The sequence below is a fragment of the Sinocyclocheilus grahami genome, unplaced genomic scaffold (assembly GCF_001515645.1).
Source record: "Sinocyclocheilus grahami isolate Dianchi unplaced genomic scaffold, SAMN03320097.WGS_v1.1 scaffold587.1, whole genome shotgun sequence".
Lineage (NCBI taxonomy): Eukaryota > Metazoa > Chordata > Actinopteri > Cypriniformes > Cyprinidae > Sinocyclocheilus > Sinocyclocheilus grahami.
The window spans coordinates 417,534-435,922 of record NW_015505766.1 but is presented as its reverse complement, the minus strand read 5'-3'; the positions used below and the strand labels follow the sequence as shown (position 1 = coordinate 435,922).

Here is an 18,389-nt window from a genome sequence, read left to right as displayed (position 1 = left end):
AAGGGGGTCTGAATACTTTCCGTACCCACTGTATATATATTCTTTGCCATATCAAGAGTACATAATTTTATATAAAATGTATGAAATTTATATCTATCTATATATCAATATATCTTATTATTAGATGTTTTATATGTATGAAACACATCATATAAAATATGAAAAATAAAATGGACAATTAACCAAACATAATATATATATTTTTTTATTTATATTTTGGGTTTTACAAATTTATATGTTGTGTTTATTATATAATAATTATATATACACATACATATATATTTATGTGTGTGTGTGTATAATTATAATTATGTACCTTCTTACTATTTTGCATGTAAAATATTATAATGTAAAACAGCTGTTTTCTATGCGAATATCTGTTAAACTGTAATTTATTTCTGTGATCGAAGCTGTATTTTCAGCATCATAAAAAAACCCAATATAATTTAGAAATGAAGATATGCTTCAATGGCATGTTTTTCACTATTTTCCAAATTAAATCAAAGGTCATCACATGCAGTTATATGCAGTTTCACTCAGTTGTGCAAGTTGAATGCATTGCTAATCTTCTGTCATGGTTTTCAGTCTCACCTATAGAAAATGTTATTAATCTGTTTCCTGACGTAAGCTCTGAGACCCAGGAACTTCCCGTAGATGCGGTGGAGAGTCGTCTTCAGAAAGTCACGCTCTCGAGGGTCTTCGCTGTCGAACAGCTCCAGGAGCTGCAATCCAATCAGATCCAACATCCATTAATTACATTTATCGCATGTGAAGTGAGCAGTTTTAGTAGGGATGCACCTAATGTTGGGCAACCGAAATTATTCGGCCGAAAATAGTAAAAATAGCTCTTTCGGTGTTCGGCCAAATAAGCGAAAAGAGCTAATAAATTGTACCGAACAATGGTGTGACGCTATCAAATAGCACCTAGGCACGCACTCTTTATAATGCAGCACACGTCAGCAGTGTGGAAGCATTTAAACTGTCGGAGAAAGACGCAAAAATCATTAAATCAGCGACAGCGAGAGACTGTTTAGTGCTGCATCGCATGTCTTCGATGAGAAGAGGACGGGGTGGTTGTTGCTGGTTACTGATGATGATTGAAATCATGAAATGGCTTTAAACAATTAGTAAATAAACTGCAAAATGTTATGTTTTCTAATACACACATGCATTGCATGTATTCTGACAGCGCTATCTGCTTGTTAACCAGGGTTCAAAGCGCGAGGAAAATGTACAGTGAAACTGTTACTCGTCAGTTGCTCAGATTTTTATGAATTTTTACAAGGCATGTGACAATGCGATACGTGCGACGTATTCGTAACGAGACTCGTTTATAAATCTGTTATCAACAAAAATAAGCATTGAGGTCTTCCTGCGTGTTTCCCCCAAAATAAAAGTTGAGAAAAAGTCTTATCAACATTCATAAATGTTAGTATTGTAATTTTACTGTTGTTCTGTAAAATAAAATAAAAAGACAATAATAACGATAATAATCATTAAAACAGCTCTGTTTTAATACACTTATTATAACATTCACACATAGTGTTCAAATTAGGATCTGCAATATTTTCTAATGTTTTAAAAGAAGTCTCTGCTCAGCAAGGCTGCGTTTAATTGTACAGTAAAAATACATGCCTGATTCAAGAAGTAAAAAATATTATTTTACTAACTTATTAATTTTAAGTTAAATTGTGGTTTGTTGGTATAGTGTCTGCTAGAATGTTAAAAATGTTCAGTGTTTTTAAATTGTTGTTTTGTAATTGATTTCTTTCTTTGAAAAGCAAGACAAAACAGTAAAAAGCACATTTTGGCTATTTAATTTATGCAATGGTGAAATAAAAAAATTGGCAAAATACATGGGGAAAAAACTTCCCAGTGTTTCATTTTGTTCGGTTTCGGCCAAGAATTTTCATTTCGGTGCATCCCTAATTTTTGGCACATAGGTCTATGGTAATCATGCAAATAATGCAAAAATAACTTGAGATCCACACTAAGCATCTGTTTTCTGTGGACATTATACAAACTCTCACATTTATTTAGTATATTCATTCAAACTGCATTGGTATTTGGAGTCCTGTGCATGCAACTTGTAATGATGAATGTTTTTTCAATGCCAAGTGATTCTGGAAAACAGACATCCAAAACATCACGTATTTCAACACACCTGCATCACAAACTTCTGGTCGATGTATTTCTTGGCTATGTTTGGTTGAAAGTCTGGCGACTCTAAAAAACGCAGGAAAAATTCATAGACGAGCTGTGGAAGGAAAAATATGTATCTGAAATATGCATCTCAAAATGTAGAAACATGTATTTATAAGCAAATTAGCAGTGGCCACTTTCATCTAAAGCGCCTTACAGCACACTTTTTATAGATAAATAATTTTATTAATAATAATAAAAACTATTTCATTATAATTAAGCACATTAAAAAACTAAATAACACATCCACGTTAAGTGCACACATTATTCTCATTTATAGGATTTTTTTCTATAAAAACATCTTGGCTTTAAAAAAATATATTTTATTAACGAGTAAAACACTGTACAACAAATAACACTATTATATACACTGCTGTTCAAAAGTTTGGGATCAGTAAGATTTTTTTATGTGTTTTAAAGAAGTCTCTTCTGCTCATCAAGACTGCATTTATTTGATCAGAAATACAGTAGAAATAGAGAAAAAAAACAGTAAAATTGTGAAATATTATTATAATGTAAAACATCAGTTTTCTATGTGAATCTCTGTTAAACTGTAATGTATTTCTGTGATGCGCAGCTGTATTTTCAGCATCATTCCTCCAGTCTTCAGTGTCACATGATCTTCAGAAATCAGTATAATATGCTGATTTATTATCAATGCTGAAAACATTAATATTTTTGTGGAAACTGTGATGCATTTTATTTTTCAGGATTCACAGACGAACAGAAAGTTCAAAAGAACAGCGTTTATTTGAAACAGAAATGTTTCGTAACATTATAAATGTCTTTAATGTCACTTTTGATCAATTTAATGCGTCCTTGATTAATAAAAGTGTTAATTTAATATGAATGTCCAGGTGTTCACCTGCAGGTGAGGCCAGGCCGCTTCTAACGTGGGTTCATCCTCCTCGGGGTCAAACTCTGCACCTGTTGGGTTGGATGACGGAGGTAACGCCCTAAACAGGTTGACTGCAAACTGAAACAAACCACATAAAACGAAAAATGTGTGTATAGATGCATATCTGATTACTGAGAACAGACTTAAGGAGCGAGTCTTTATCCATGAACCGTCCATTCAGCTTGTTGATTAATGAAACGTGGCAGCACATGCACAAATTAATCAGAAGAAAAGGGTTTAATCCTCCCGATCGCAGCACTTTGAAGTTCCTGGCTTTAATCATCAAAGTGTGTGTGTGTTTTCAAGGGCATGTGATGCAGGAGAACATATTGTCATGCTTATTTCGCAAGCCCATTTGCACTTCGATAGGTCGCGGCTTAACATCAGCTGCGGGCTCTAATAAATATCAAAGAGATGTAATGCAGAAGCGCCAGGTCCGTAGCTAAACGCAAAGCCGTCGGCCAAAAACGGGCCTTAAAAGGATGATCCGATTCAGAGGAGCCAACAGATCTACCCAAACGCGCAACACAACCTCGTACTGCCGAGCGACGCGCTAGCTGTGGTTTATACATTTGCACTTCGATAGGTCGCGGCTTAACATCAGCTGCGGGCTCTAATAAATATCAAAGAGATGTAATGCAGAAGCGCCAGGTCCGTAGCTAAACGCAAAGCCGTCGGCCAAAAACGGGCCCTTAAAAGGATGATCCGATTCAGAGGAGCCAACAGATCTGCCCAAACGCGCAACACAACCTCGTACCGCCGAGCGACGCGCTAGCTGTGGTTTATATCGTTCACGGCCACTTCAAAGAAGGAAAGAAGCGTTTAATGCAAGCTTTAGACTTCTCAAGACCAAAATATGCATGTTATCAAAGGAACAGTTCACCTAAAAATGAAAGATGAGTTTGTTTCTTCATCAGATTTGGAGAAATTGCATCACTGTCTCACTGCAAGTGAATGGGTGCCGTCAGAACGAGAGTCCAAACAGCTGATAAAAACATCACAATAATCCACAGCACTCCAGTCCATCAGTTAACATCTGGAGAAGACAAAAGCTGAAACTAATCCAGCATTAAGGTGTTTTTAACTAAAGCACATAGAGTCCATAATTCATAATAACTCTTCCTCCAGTGAAAAAGTGTTCTGGTGTGAATCAGGAGAGAAATCTGCACAGATCAAGCAGCGTTTAAACAGCTCTAAACACATATGTGGCTGGATTTTGATCTGAGAGACAACAGCAGATGCACTTTTTCACTGGAGGAAGAGTTATTATGGATTATGGACTCTATGTGTTTTAGTTAAAAACGTCTTAATGCTGGATTTGTTTCAGCTTTTGTCTTCTCCAGATGTTAACTGATGGACTGGAGTGCTGTGGATTATTGTGATGTTTTTATCAGCAGTTTGGACTCTCATTTTGACGGCACCCATTCACATCCATTGGTGAGCAAGTGATGCAATGCCATTAAAATTGGACTTGCCACAAAACTCACCACATGCACCACCTCAGGATAGATAGGCTCGGTGATGACGCTCCTGTTGTGAGTGAGGTACTCCACCATCTCGCTGAGCGCCGCCCGCTTCACCTCCTTCCACTTCAGGTCGCTCAACGGGTCGGAGACGAAGTCGAAGAGCACGCAGCACTGACGCAGCTTCTGCAGGAATAACTTCTCCTGCTCGGCCGGAGGAACATCTGCAGCCACGGAGAGGAGAGTTCATGTTAGCTCTATAAAGCATTTCTAAAGCCTCAGACTTTGCTGTTTCTCACTCAATCTCCTGCAGGTCTTCTGTCTCTGATTGAGAGTTTAGAGTGTTTTCTCCAGTCAGAGCTCTTTAGTGTAATTGTACTCGAGCTTCTCGTGTCAAATCTTGACTGATTTCTATCAAGTAAAGGTCAGAATAACGTCAGTAATATCTCCAGATGAACACTTACTGCACTGAAGCAGCTCAGCTTTACTTGATTCTCCATCAATCATGTTTTAGAGTCTCAAATCTGATCCTCAGGATCTTTTGAGGAGCGTTTGTTTCCAGAAGCTTTACTTTCACTGTTCCTCAGCGGAGGAATGATCTTCACAAGCCTCCAGAACATCTCACATCTTCTGAGGAGCCTTTATTTCTTCAGCTCTCAATCACTGCATTATATGTTTGGAGCATTTCAATATCATCTGATTACTGGAGATATAGAGCGATGACTGATATTTAAAGCATTTTATATAAGCATCTGCTGCAGTGTTATAAAGATCTCACTGATTTACATCACAAGCAGCAGATTTTCATCATAGAAATATCAGCATCTGCACCAAATTCATATTTTTGCTCAGTTTGAATCTCTGAATAAAACTGAGCTCCATATCCTCACTGTATCAGACTATATGAGCTATAAATATGACATATGTGAGCCTGGAGCACAAAAGCAGTGTTGAGTCGCTGGGGGATATTTGTAGCAATAGCCAACAATACATTGTATGGGTCACAATTATACATTTTTCTTTTATGCTAAAAATCATTAGGATATTAAGTTAAGATCATGTTCCATGAAGATATTTAGTAAATCTCCTACTGTAAATATATCAAAACTTAATGTTTGATTAGTAATATGCATTGCTAAGAACTTAATTTGGACAACTTTAAAGATGATTTTCTCAATATTTAGATTTTTTTGCACCCTCAGATTCCAGATTTTCAAATAGTTGTATCTCGGCCAAATATTGATGTATTTTATGCATCATATATTTTATGCATCATCTCGGCAGATGATGCATAAATCTCAATTTCGCACAATGTTGTGCTCCAGGGTCACATGTGCATATTGAATATTTTGTAATATTTTGTAATTTTTACAAAAAAATTATTTCACATGTCAGGCTTTACAGGGTTAAAGTGATGCTGCAGCTGCAGGGTTTTTCCTGAATTGATGTCAGGCAAACTCACAGTATATTTTGGGCTTTACTGAATGTTTAGATCACACGGTTTCCTTTAAAGCTGCACATGACCGGCAAAACAGTTTAAAAGCGTCGTTTTATTTCGGCACAGAGACAGACAGATGAGTAGGCGACTCTTCAATGTTATCTGGGATGCATCAGTGTTTGAAAACAGCAGAGCACCCAGAGACCTCAGCGTCAACAACGAATACGTTTGACCACGACTGATTACGTGAAGGTCAGTTCAATTCATAAACGACTCAATTTGATTCAAAAGAAGATGATTCAGTCTGCAGTTCACTGAAGGTTTGAGTGTGCATTTGAACTGTATTATCAATCGCACGACCCTCATCAACACGTCACGTTCTGCATGCACACTATACGTGTAGCATGCAAATATTCAGTGTGCATTAAATACTGCATCCCATAATGCAATGCAGTCGGCTCGAACTTAGTTAGTCATATCAGCTGCGATTCTGAATCATTATAATAACCATGCTTATCTGAGACAATTACAGGACGGCACTTATTGAATTAAATGTGAATGCATCTAAAGTTCATCAAAATATTATATTATAATACTAGTTTACAAGGTTTAAAAAAAAACACACTAGGCTGAGTGGAGAATATATCTGGTGTAGTGAAGCAATATGCATTGATAAATGTTTCTTATCACACTATATGCAAGTGGCATCCAGTTATTTAGGACATTAAATTTACATTAAAATTTTTGCAGCAAAAAAAAGATGTAAAATGAGGGCTGTAAATACACTGCCGTATGTTTGGAATATTTAAGTCTCTTATGTTCACCAAGGCTGCATTTATTTGATCGAAAATACAGTGAAAAATGTGAAATATTATTACAATTTAAAATAACTGCTTTCTGTGTGAATATATTATAAACTGTAATATATTTCTGTGATGCGCAGCTGTATTTTCAGCATCATTACTCCAGTCTTCAGTGTCACATGATCTTCAGAAATCAGTATAATATGCTGCTCAAGAAACATTTCTTTCACATAAATAAATTACAGTTTAACAGATATTCACATAGAGAACAGCTGTTTTAAATTATAATAATATTTCACAATTTTTACTGCATTTTTGATCAAAATAAATGCAGCCTTTGTGAGCCGAAAAGAGACTTCTTTCAAAAACAAACATTTAAAAAATCATAATTATTCCAAACTTCTAAGCAGTATTGCACATCCATCATTCTGGAAATCAAAGACTGAGTGCATTGCATTGTATGATACAGTATCTTCATCTAGTTATTCCATGCATACTTGCATAATGTTCAAAGCATGCATGCAGAAGTAAAATATCAAATCATATGTCTCATCTCAAAGTTGTTTAAAATGCACATTTAAAACATTGCAAAGGATGCAACAAATGCATCATTAATGCATGAATGATTACAATCATCTGTCTGCGTGTGAGGTGAAGAAAACATAAAGCAGAAGGAACCGGCTGTCAGGATGCAGTCTCTCGCAAGCTCTGTGGCTTGAGCACACATGCATGCATTCTTCCTGAAGCTGTGACCTCACTTCCTCTGACATCAGTGCTCTGGTAAGGGGGGATGGGAGACTAGTTAAACAGACCCCCTCCTACTTAACCAGCGCATTGTAAACAGAGTTTTCCACATTCACCCGAGCAACATGCAGGCTGTGTTTTGAGCTGTGTCAAGATTTATGCATGTAGTGCAAACCCAAATGCACGGCCAGAAAATGCTTAAAATGCAGTCTGCAAAGCGTGAATCTAAAACAAAGAGGTTTGTTTCTATTCTAGTGTCTCCCAGACGCCACACATTCTTCTGCCTGCGTAACGGCGGCCACAAATCATGGCATAGCAACCTCCCTCGTCGCTCTCTGCCTACACAGACACAACGTCTCACCTCTAAAGTGCATGAGGGCCACCGGCTGAAAGGGCCCGTTGGCGCTCGGAGCATCAAGAACCATCCTGGCCTCCTCTTTAGAGCATGTCAACATCTATGGGTCGGATCGGGCGCGAGGCGGCTAGCTCGAGCTGTTAGCCTCCATTTCAGCAGCACAAACACTCTCAGCAGAAAATGAAGCTCCGCTGCTGGAGGGAAGCAGCTAAGTTAGTGATGTCACTCATCAAAGGGAGGCCGCCGATTGGCCGGAGGAGAACACGTGATCTCAAGCAGCAGAGGGCTGGCTGGGGAGGCTGCTGATTGGCTGGCGGGGGCCGGGGAAGGCGGAGCTGTGGGTTTGATTGGTGCATGCAGGCCACATGAAGATTACGGGATTCGTCACAGTGCAAGCGGATGCTAAAGCAGTGCTGCTGAAAACTGAAGACCATAAATAACAGACATGCACATGGTTGGCGCACTTTATTGTGCCTTAAAATTGTAAGAAAAGTGTGTGCTAAAAATGTAAACACAAGCAGATGTAAGACACAATCTGTATTATTCCATTTGAACCTTTCCATTTTTAATGCCTGAATTACATTCGCATTTAACAATTTAGTCATTTATTTTTACATTTTAACAACATTAGTGACCTGTGAAATGTGCATTCATTTTTCAGATGCATTTTTAATGGTTGAATTAAATTGAAATAATTATAATTACCTGAATGTATAACACATTAACAATTTAATAATTTAATAATTTATTAAAATTTCAACAATAATTAATAGTGCCCTACGAAATGTGTTTTATTTTTCCCCCGAATTCTGTGTTTTCCGTTTTTAATGGCTGAATTAAATTTACATTTTCAAAAATGATGCCTAATTTGGGGTGCGTGATTTGACGATTTTTGATCGTGGGTGATTAAAATAATCCGTGTATCATTCGATCAGATCCGTTTTCTCATTTTTCTACTTTCAATATGAAATAAAAAAAACCAATGATACACGGATTTAAAATGTCTCCGCGATCTGCTATTGAAGTATCGCGCTACAAATGTTACTCAGCGGTAGAGTCACACTCACAGGACACTGCTCTTATTCACAACCACAAAAGCACTGTATTTGCATGTGCTTTAAAGCCTTGCTAGTTAAACATTTCATTCGCGTGCAGTTCTGACATGCGCGTTTTCTGAGCGCGAACACACTAAAAATCCTGACAAACAGCAGCTGATTACTGGACTCTTTCACGTCTGATTGCGCTAATGCTGTCAAAAACACACAAGGCTTACATATAAACACAGTTGTTTATGTCTAAAGTGAAAGTAAACAGCTGAGCGAGAAACGGATGCGTGCCTGTATGTTAGATGAGTGTAGGTCTTAAAGGGACAGCAGTCTAATAGTTCTAAACATGCTGCTGCTTGTCATTAATGTTATAAAACTACTAAACACAAAGTGATTGAAGAACATTAATACAGTTGCTTTAATAAGAATCATGTATGTTTGTTGTTATTTTTTAATAACAAAGATAAAATAATGACAAAGATTTTTATCTTTGCCCACTTTGGCCTAAATGTCTGCCATTCTTTTTTATTTTTTTATTTTTTTACCTTGTAAGGCTTTGTTTTGTAAAATAGGGAAATTACTGCTCAGACAACTTAGAGAAAATAGTAAAATCAACATGACAAAGAATTGTGATCAAAAAATCGTGAATCGTGATTTTCCTGGGGGGGGGGAAAGGTTATATTTTTACGATATCGCCCAATCCTATGCCTAATCAACTGAATTCATAAACAAATAAACATTTAAGAATTTATTAAAATAATATGAATTGCATTTTATTCCCTCAAATTCTGTGTTTTACATTTTAAATTTTCTAGAATCAAATTTTAATGGCTGACTTATATTTTAATAATTCAAAAGGATGCCTAATCAACTGAATTCATAACACTTTTAATATTTTATTCAAACAATAATAGTGCCATGTGACGTGTGTTTTATTTTTTCCAAATTCAGTTTTTTTTTTCATATTAAAGATTCAGATTAAATTTTGAATGCCTGAATTAAATTTCCAAAAATTAAAAAATAATGCCTAATCAATTAGTTTAATAAAACTTTAACAATTTAATAATTTATTACAAATCGAACAATATTTGTATATATTTAACAACATTTTGTGTTGTCTTTTCATTTTTATGGAATCTGTGTTTTAGGATTTTATACAAATTTAGCATCGAAAACGGTAGTAACCAAATAAATGCATACAACGAAAAACCCAAGCAACCACTCATAACACCTTAGCAACCACTTACCATCACCGTAGAAACAACCCGCACTGACCTAGCAACCACATAGCAACACACTAAACGCCACTCTGGAGACCCGGCACCCATTCACAAAAGCCTCTTACATCTTACATACATTCTTATGCATCATCATACTCTGGTGTTTTGAAAAAACCCTGCAGCTGCTCTGAGACGCTCTTCTGACCAACACAGACCATCAGGACCATCCACAAACCAGCACTTACACATATCTTACACTAAAAACACATATGAACATATTACTTATACAGTAGATTATACAGGTTATTTATATATAAAATGTATATTACTACTACATATTTACAAACAGCATTTATATATTATAGGTATACTGCAATAATCTATATTTTACATTATATATTAGCACTTTTATGGCTAAATATCTCTGTCTTACTCTTATTAAATAATATGTATTATTGAATTAATATGATTAAATACCAATTCATTAATAATTCATTTATTAAATTATATTGATATTTATTTAATCTCAGAAATAGTTTACTGTAATATGTATACTGCCTAAAAAAGCATATAATTCTCTATATATGTATGTATATACATATATAGTTTATTATATATATATTATAAACATTATATTTTATTATATATATAATTTAATTAATAATGATTGTTAAATAATTTATTAACAATTAATTTGTTAAAATATATTTGTTATTATATACGATATATTATTTAATGCTGATTGTTAAATAATTAACAATTTATTTGTTATGATATATATGTCTGTGTGTATTACATAAAATATAATATATATTATTATATATATTATACAAATAATATTTGTAAATAACTGCTAAATTATAATTATGGTTTACATGTAGCGCGTCGATTCAGCGTGGTATGCAAGACTCTCGCTCTCTCTCTCTGCATGTGTGAGAAACACAGCTCTATCAGTAAAGCGCCGGCGAGTCGTGCGCCTTCACACTAGTTTACGGTGCGCCACATACAGGTGCGCTGCGTGCTACATACTGCGCATCCATCGAGTACATGACATGATCCATTGAGTGCATCCACATAGACGGAGAGCGAAACTCTCAAGCGTCTAATGTCTAATGTTAGACATTATTTAGAGTAAGATTTAGTCGCATATGCGAGTGATTTACTCACAATATAGAGGGTTGGCGGGGCTACATTACTTAGTGACGTGACGTGACATGTGGCCAAGTATGGTTACCCATACTAGGAATTAGTGCTCTGCATTTAACCCATCCTTAGTGCACGCACACACACACACACACCGTGAACACACACCCGGAGCAGAGGGCAGCCATTTATGCTGCGGCACCCGGGGAGCAGTTGGGGGTTCGGTGCCTTGCTCAAGGGCACCTCAGTCGAGGTATTGAAGGTGGAAGAGAACGCTGTACATTCACTCCCCCCACCTACAATCCCAGCCGGTACGAGAACTGCAGAAACCCACAGCCTTTGGGTTACGAGTCCGACTCTCTAACCATTAGGCCACGACTTCCCCTACATGCACCAATAATATTGCAGAACACTTTTCATGATCCAATCACATATTCATATCAGTGGTACACATTCTGGAGCTGAAGTGCGCCTCACCTTTAAACGCAGGCAGCTTCTGGAGCTCTCGATTGTTGCTCAGACTGAATCGAGACGAGCTCGGACGCTTCTCCTTCTTCAGCGGAGCCTGAGATCCGGACGCTTTGCCCTTCAGCAGCTGTGTGGCGGGTGGGATGCTGTTAGCGCCCTTCTTATTCGGGCCCTGATGGAGAAAAACCCTTCACAGCCTCATCTCTCCAGAACAGAGCAGAACACAGAGATGACAAGCTACAAGAACCATTCGATGCTTATTCATTTGTGCTGCTCAGAAACACAAAGCGAACATCAACAGCGGCAGCAGATCGGGTCTGCGACCATTCAGCATCAAATATCCTTAACTTTTAAAGATGCAATATAAAGTTTGGGATCAGTGAGACTTGTAATGTGTTTAAAGAAGTGTCTTCTGCTCATCAAGGCTGCATTTATTTGATCAAAAATACAGAAAAAAACAGTAATATTGTAAAATGTTATTAGAATATGAAATAATGGTTTCTATTTTAATATCCTTTAAAATATAATTTATTTCTGTGATTTCCATCATCATTACTGCAGTATAAAGTGTCACATGATCTTCAGAAATCATTCTAATATGCTGATTTATTATTAGAATTATCAACAGTTGTGCTGCACAATATTTTTGGGGGAAACTGATACTTTTTTCAGGATTCTTTGATGAATAAAAAGTTGAAATATAAATCTTTTCTAACACTTCTTATCAATTTAACACATCCTCGCTGAAAAAAAAGAAAGAATAAAAATGTTCTCACCCCACACTTTTGAGCTGTAGTGTATATTGTTAGAAAAGATTTCTATTTTAAATAAATGCAGTTCTTTTTAACTTTTTATTCATCAAAGAATCCTGAAAAAAGTATCACAGGTTCCAAAACAATATGAAGCAGCAGCTCTGATAATAAAGCAGCATATTATAGTGATTTCTGAAGATCATGTGACACTGAAGACTGGAGGAATGATGCTGAAAATACAGCTGCGCATCACAGAAATACATTACAGTTTAATGTATATTAAAATAGAAAAACTTTATTTTACATCATAATAATATTTCACAATATTAAATTTTTTTCCTGTATTTTTGATCAAATAAATGCAGCCTTGATGAGCAGAAGACACTCCTGTAAAAACATAAAAAATCGTTCTGATCCCAAACTTTTGACCGGTAGTGTATATATATTTTTAGTAAGAATTTACAAAGGTCGCTAATTTTTAAATAAATTTTTAAATTTCTAAACATTTTTATGTTTTATTTTATTTTTGTTACAACTGAGAAATTTTTTTTTTTACAAATTGAACATTTTCATTTAAAATGTACAATAAAGCTGCACGGTTTTAAAGACATTTTAATGTTTTTACGCAATTTTTGTTTTATGTTTTTTTTTTAAAGTAGCAATTTACAACTTGTGTTTTTTAACATTTTTAACAGTTCTGTGTTCCTTTTTAACTTTAATGTTATTGTTTTTAATAACAATGTACAATAAGCTTGCAAATTTTTACTATTTTTTTGTGTTTCATGTTTTTTTTCAATTTTTTTGTTACAATTTACAAGTTTGCAAATTTTAATATTCTCCCCTTTTTTACATTTATTTACTTTTGTCTGGTAACATTTAAAATATATATATATATATTTTGTGTTATATTTTATGTAACAATTTAGAATAGCTGCACATTTTTGAACATATCTTCATGGTTAACAATTTACGATTAGTTTGCAAATTTGTAAATATAATTTTTTTTAACATTTTGAAATACGGTTGCACGTTTTTATGTTTTTCTTTTTTTACATTACAGCTCAGCAGAGCTTATAAAGGCTTTTGGGTTGTTAATGCACAATGCTTGCATGAATCAACATCACAATGTTAGGTTTAAAATTAATATGCATGTATAAAAGAACCTGTGTTTAGATCCTCTAACTGTAACAGCCCATTTTCTTTCATAAATCTGCTACAAAGCATCAATGCATATGCATTGCATTAACCAAGTGTATCTAAAAAGAGCCTGGAAATATTCTCTATCATCCCAGTTCAGCTCACATCTCTCCATTACAATAATTCCTCCACATGATCAGAATGAGACACGTGCATCTCTTGTTTACCAGTTGCATTGCAGATATAAAATATTATACAAAATATAGGCAGATTTTAAATAAATATATAAATAAAATCGTGTGTTTTGCTGAATTACCTCATGCTCTGAGTTCTCCTGCCCTCCTGTTGTACCCACTTTTGCAGATTTTGGTGAATCCTATAAAGAAAATACACAGTGACCTTACATTTTTCCACCTAAAAGCATGAAATGCATGATTTTTGACTAATAAACACACACCATCTCAGAGTGACCGCTAACATTAGCAATCCTGCGTAAGTATTTCACGTGCAAACCTGGACTCCAACTGCACATCTATTAAAATGCATGCTATTTATTTTCATTGAAAGGCATTTTGGACATTTCAGCACGCATTTGAGTGAAAAGAATATCGTTATTTCTATAAACGAGAAGCATCCATATTCCTCCGCTAACAGCTAAAGGTAGCTTCGCCACGAAAACCGAACACACGCTAAATAAACTGAACACAAATACACCTGTGAAGCCACCTAAAGTGCTCTGCTTCGCCTCCAGCGCTGTACATCGTTTAAAGTGTATGAGCCAGTGAGTGATTCACTGCGATGAGCAACGCTGGGGTTAGCTTACATGCTAATGTCTCGAGCTGAACTAATCTGACACTTTGACTGAAGGATCAACCCGTATTTTCTGCACTTTTACGGGTTTTCCTCCACATTCACACACGAGAGAATCACCTTCTCTTTCTGCGGTTTATTCGGCATGGCACTCAAACGCGTGTGTTTGATTACAAAGGGGGTTACATCTGCTTTTTTCACACACACTCCCACACACAGATTTAATTTATTTCTTTCATGAATTGCTGTGACTGCTCTCAAATATGAAACACCAATGTTTCAGGAGTTTAGAACATGCTTATTCGATAACTCTTTTGCTTCATTTATGGGTTTATGTGTAGCTATGCTTCATTTTTTAAGATTAACTGTTTTTTTCCAAGGCATTGTTGTGTTTCTAGTCATAGCTATGCTAAGATTTGAAAAAACAATTTTTCTTGTTATGATTTTAAATATGTATTTAACCTCAGAATGCCTGCTTTATGTTTGAAAATGAAAAGTAATCAAATGTAATCAGTTACATTACTTTAATAAAGTAATTGAATAGTTACACTACTTATTACATTTTAAGCAAAGTAACTTGTAATCTGTAACCTGTTACATTTCCAAAGTAACCTTCCCAACACTGTGTGTGATGCATCTGTTTCTAAACTAAACTAAGCTGAACACATGATGTCTGTAAACTCATTCTGCTCTTCAGCTTCATTTTCATCTGAGGAAGTAATGCAATGCATCTCATGTGCTATTTTACACTGAGGAGATCATCATTCATAACGAGTGCATTCTAAACATTATTTATCTCTATGGACTTGTGCATCTCTGTTTGAAACGTTGTCTACTGCTATAAAGTGTATTTCTGTAATATTTCGCTGCCATCTGCTGGACTCTCTCTGTATGAGCTCTACAGGAACTACAGAGAATATGGGCTTGAACATTAGTGAACCATGGAGGACCAAACCTGCAGAAATTAATGCATACATAAATAAATAGAGATAAATAAATGACTTAAAAACAAGTATCATCTCATCGACGATGTTCAGTAGCTGAATTCAGTCGCTCTAAAATAATTCTACATAATAATGTGAATATCTTGAAGTCTGCAGTTGATCCACAAACTCCGAACTCTAACATTAGTTTGGTTTCCGAAAAGTAAAAAGAAATAAATGAATAAATAAATCTGGAAATAAATACATGTGGGAATAGGTAAAAACATATACAAATGCATGAATAAAAAATAAATAAATATGTGAAATACATGAAAGAATAAGTAAATAAAAGTTAAAGAGAATAGAAATGAATATAAAAATAAATACAGAAAATAATACATATAGGAAAAGGTATTACAAATAAATTCAGGATACAGTTTTATTACAAACGAACTATATTTGTTTATTTATGTTTTCCTGTTATTACATCTATTTATTTATGCATTTATGTATTTTTAGTAACAATTTACAATAAGTTTGTACATTTGTAATAAGTAAGGTACATTCTAAATGTTTTTGGATTTAAATCGATTTAAACGTGTGTTTGTAAACATTTTTCTAAGAACAATTTACAATAAGGTTTTAAACATTTTTTTATATAGTTTTTGTACAAATTTGCAAGGTTTTAAACGTTTTTGTTTCCAAGACAAAAGGTCAATATTTTAGCACTATTAAAAATATATTTTTAATTTAAAAAGTACATTTGTAAAATATAAGAGTATATTACTTAGTATTTAATTAAAGTGATGCTGTTTCTTATGTCTAGACAGGATGGTTTTCAAGTTAGCACATTTTTTAACATTTGTGTTTTTAAATGTTTAAACTTGTTTTTACATTTTATTTTTAATAACATTTTACTTTTTTGTAAAATTTTAAAATAAGGCTTATAATGTTGAAGTTGATGGGTGAAACAATATTAAGATTATTTAAATATATATCATAAGAACACATCATTTTAATTGTGGCCAGACAGGATGTTTTCATTTACTGTATAACAGGAACATTACTGTAATTCATACTGAAAATACTGTAATTCAGGAAAATAATGTCACAACCCCCCAAAAATGTCAAGGTTCTAAAAACAGCCTTCAATTTCTCGTGCGTCCTAAAAAAACATTTTACTTTTTTGCATGAATAAGTACATTTAAAAATAAATAAATACATAAAAAATAAATAAATACATAAATTAAATAAATATGTGAAATAAATTCAATTTATTGTGCGTCCTAAAAACACACGATAAATAAATGCATGCATAAGTACATTTAAAAATAAATAAATACATAAAAAATAAATAAATACATAAATTAAATAAATATGTGAAATAAATTCAATTTCTCGTGCGTCCTAAAAACACACGATAAATAAATGCATGCATGAGTACATTTAAAAATAAATAAATATATAAATTAAATAAGTATGTGAAATAAATTAAATTTCTTGTGCGTCCTAAAAACACACGATAAATAAATGCATGCATGAGTACATTTAAAAATAAATAAATACATAAATTAAATAAATATGTGAAATAAAATAAAGAACAAGTAAATAAAAGTAAAAAAAAAAAAAAAGGTCCCAAAAACAGCCTTCAATCTTAAAGCGAAATGTATTTTTTCTTGTTTTTTGGGGGTGAAATGTAGCTTGGACATGTTGAACATTGCATCCCAGCTCATAAACTAAACTGTTTCTGATACGGCAAGCTTTATTTCAGGATCCCGTCATGTTCATAATACAGTATCACTGTCAAACTTTACATCAGAGTCCCTTAAACACGCAAAATCAACATTGGAATGTTTATTAATTAATACAAAACAAGTGCATACACTAGGGCTGTGCAATTAATCGAAAAACAGTTTCGATTTCGATTTTGGCCTCCAACGATTATGAAAATACAATAATCGAGATAAAACGATTATTGCGCCCCCTTTTCCGCCGCTGCGCTTTCGTTCCTCCATAAAAGCCCAATTTCACGTGCAAATCAGTAAAGTCATGTAACGTGACTTTTGCAAAATGGGACGTGCTTGATTTATAAAAGTATATTTATTCATGTTTTTAAAAGCGTGAAAGAGAACTCGCGCTCAGGAAGATATATGCGCTCAGAGACGGAGCAGAACACGGACTGTAAAGTCATCTTTTAGTGCCTAAACGGGCAAATACACGCAAAAATGTGTCAAAATGCGGCACTTAGTGATTATTCATGTATACCTCCGTCGGTCATGTAATGAATGAACGTAAAGAGTTGAGAATGAAGTAAATTGGATCCGTGCAGCTCTTAAAGTGACAGCAGCCTAATATTCCTGCTACGACTCTGTGCTTAATATTAATCAAACAACAAAAGACACATTCAAAATCACTCACTGCTCTTGAGTGAAGGACTTTTGTAGCTTTAATAAGAAACAAAGAAAGTTTAATTCTTACAGTGAAGACTATGCTGTTTTATTTTACATTTGATTGTTAATTTCTGTAGTAGGCTGTAAACTGCTTGAGACTTGCGTTTGGTTCCATTTGTATCGTTTTATTCTATTGTATGTGATTTTTTTATTACTGACAGCTTAATTATTTTCAATAATTTTGAGGACTTTTTGTTTGCTTGTTTGAAATTCCGCCGGTCTCTGTCACAGCAACCTTATTTACAGGAAATATATCGTTGATATGTATCTTTAAATAAATCACTCGTATAAAGTTTTGGTCATATGGACCCCTCATAATCGTGTTAAATAATGCAATATTGGCCAAAATAATCGTGATTATGATTTTTGCCATAATCGAGCAGCCCTAGCATACACAACTCAAAAGAATACAAGACAGGGAATGTGGCATGGGTAGAGGTTTCCGAAAGCTTTACCAACCAAACTGGAATGAACAGGAACTGCGACGTGGTCAAGAACAACATGAAATCTTTTTACAGAGCTACAAACATGCAGTGG

The 18,389-nt window shown here is 34.6% G+C and overlaps 1 pseudogene; it reads right to left on the bottom strand.

Moving 5' to 3' along the window:
• Positions 1–14,641, bottom strand: part of LOC107556995 (serine/threonine-protein phosphatase 2A 56 kDa regulatory subunit gamma isoform-like) — a 24,820-nt pseudogene extending 10,179 nt beyond the window's left edge.
• Positions 14,642–18,389: the final 3,748 nt, after the last annotated feature.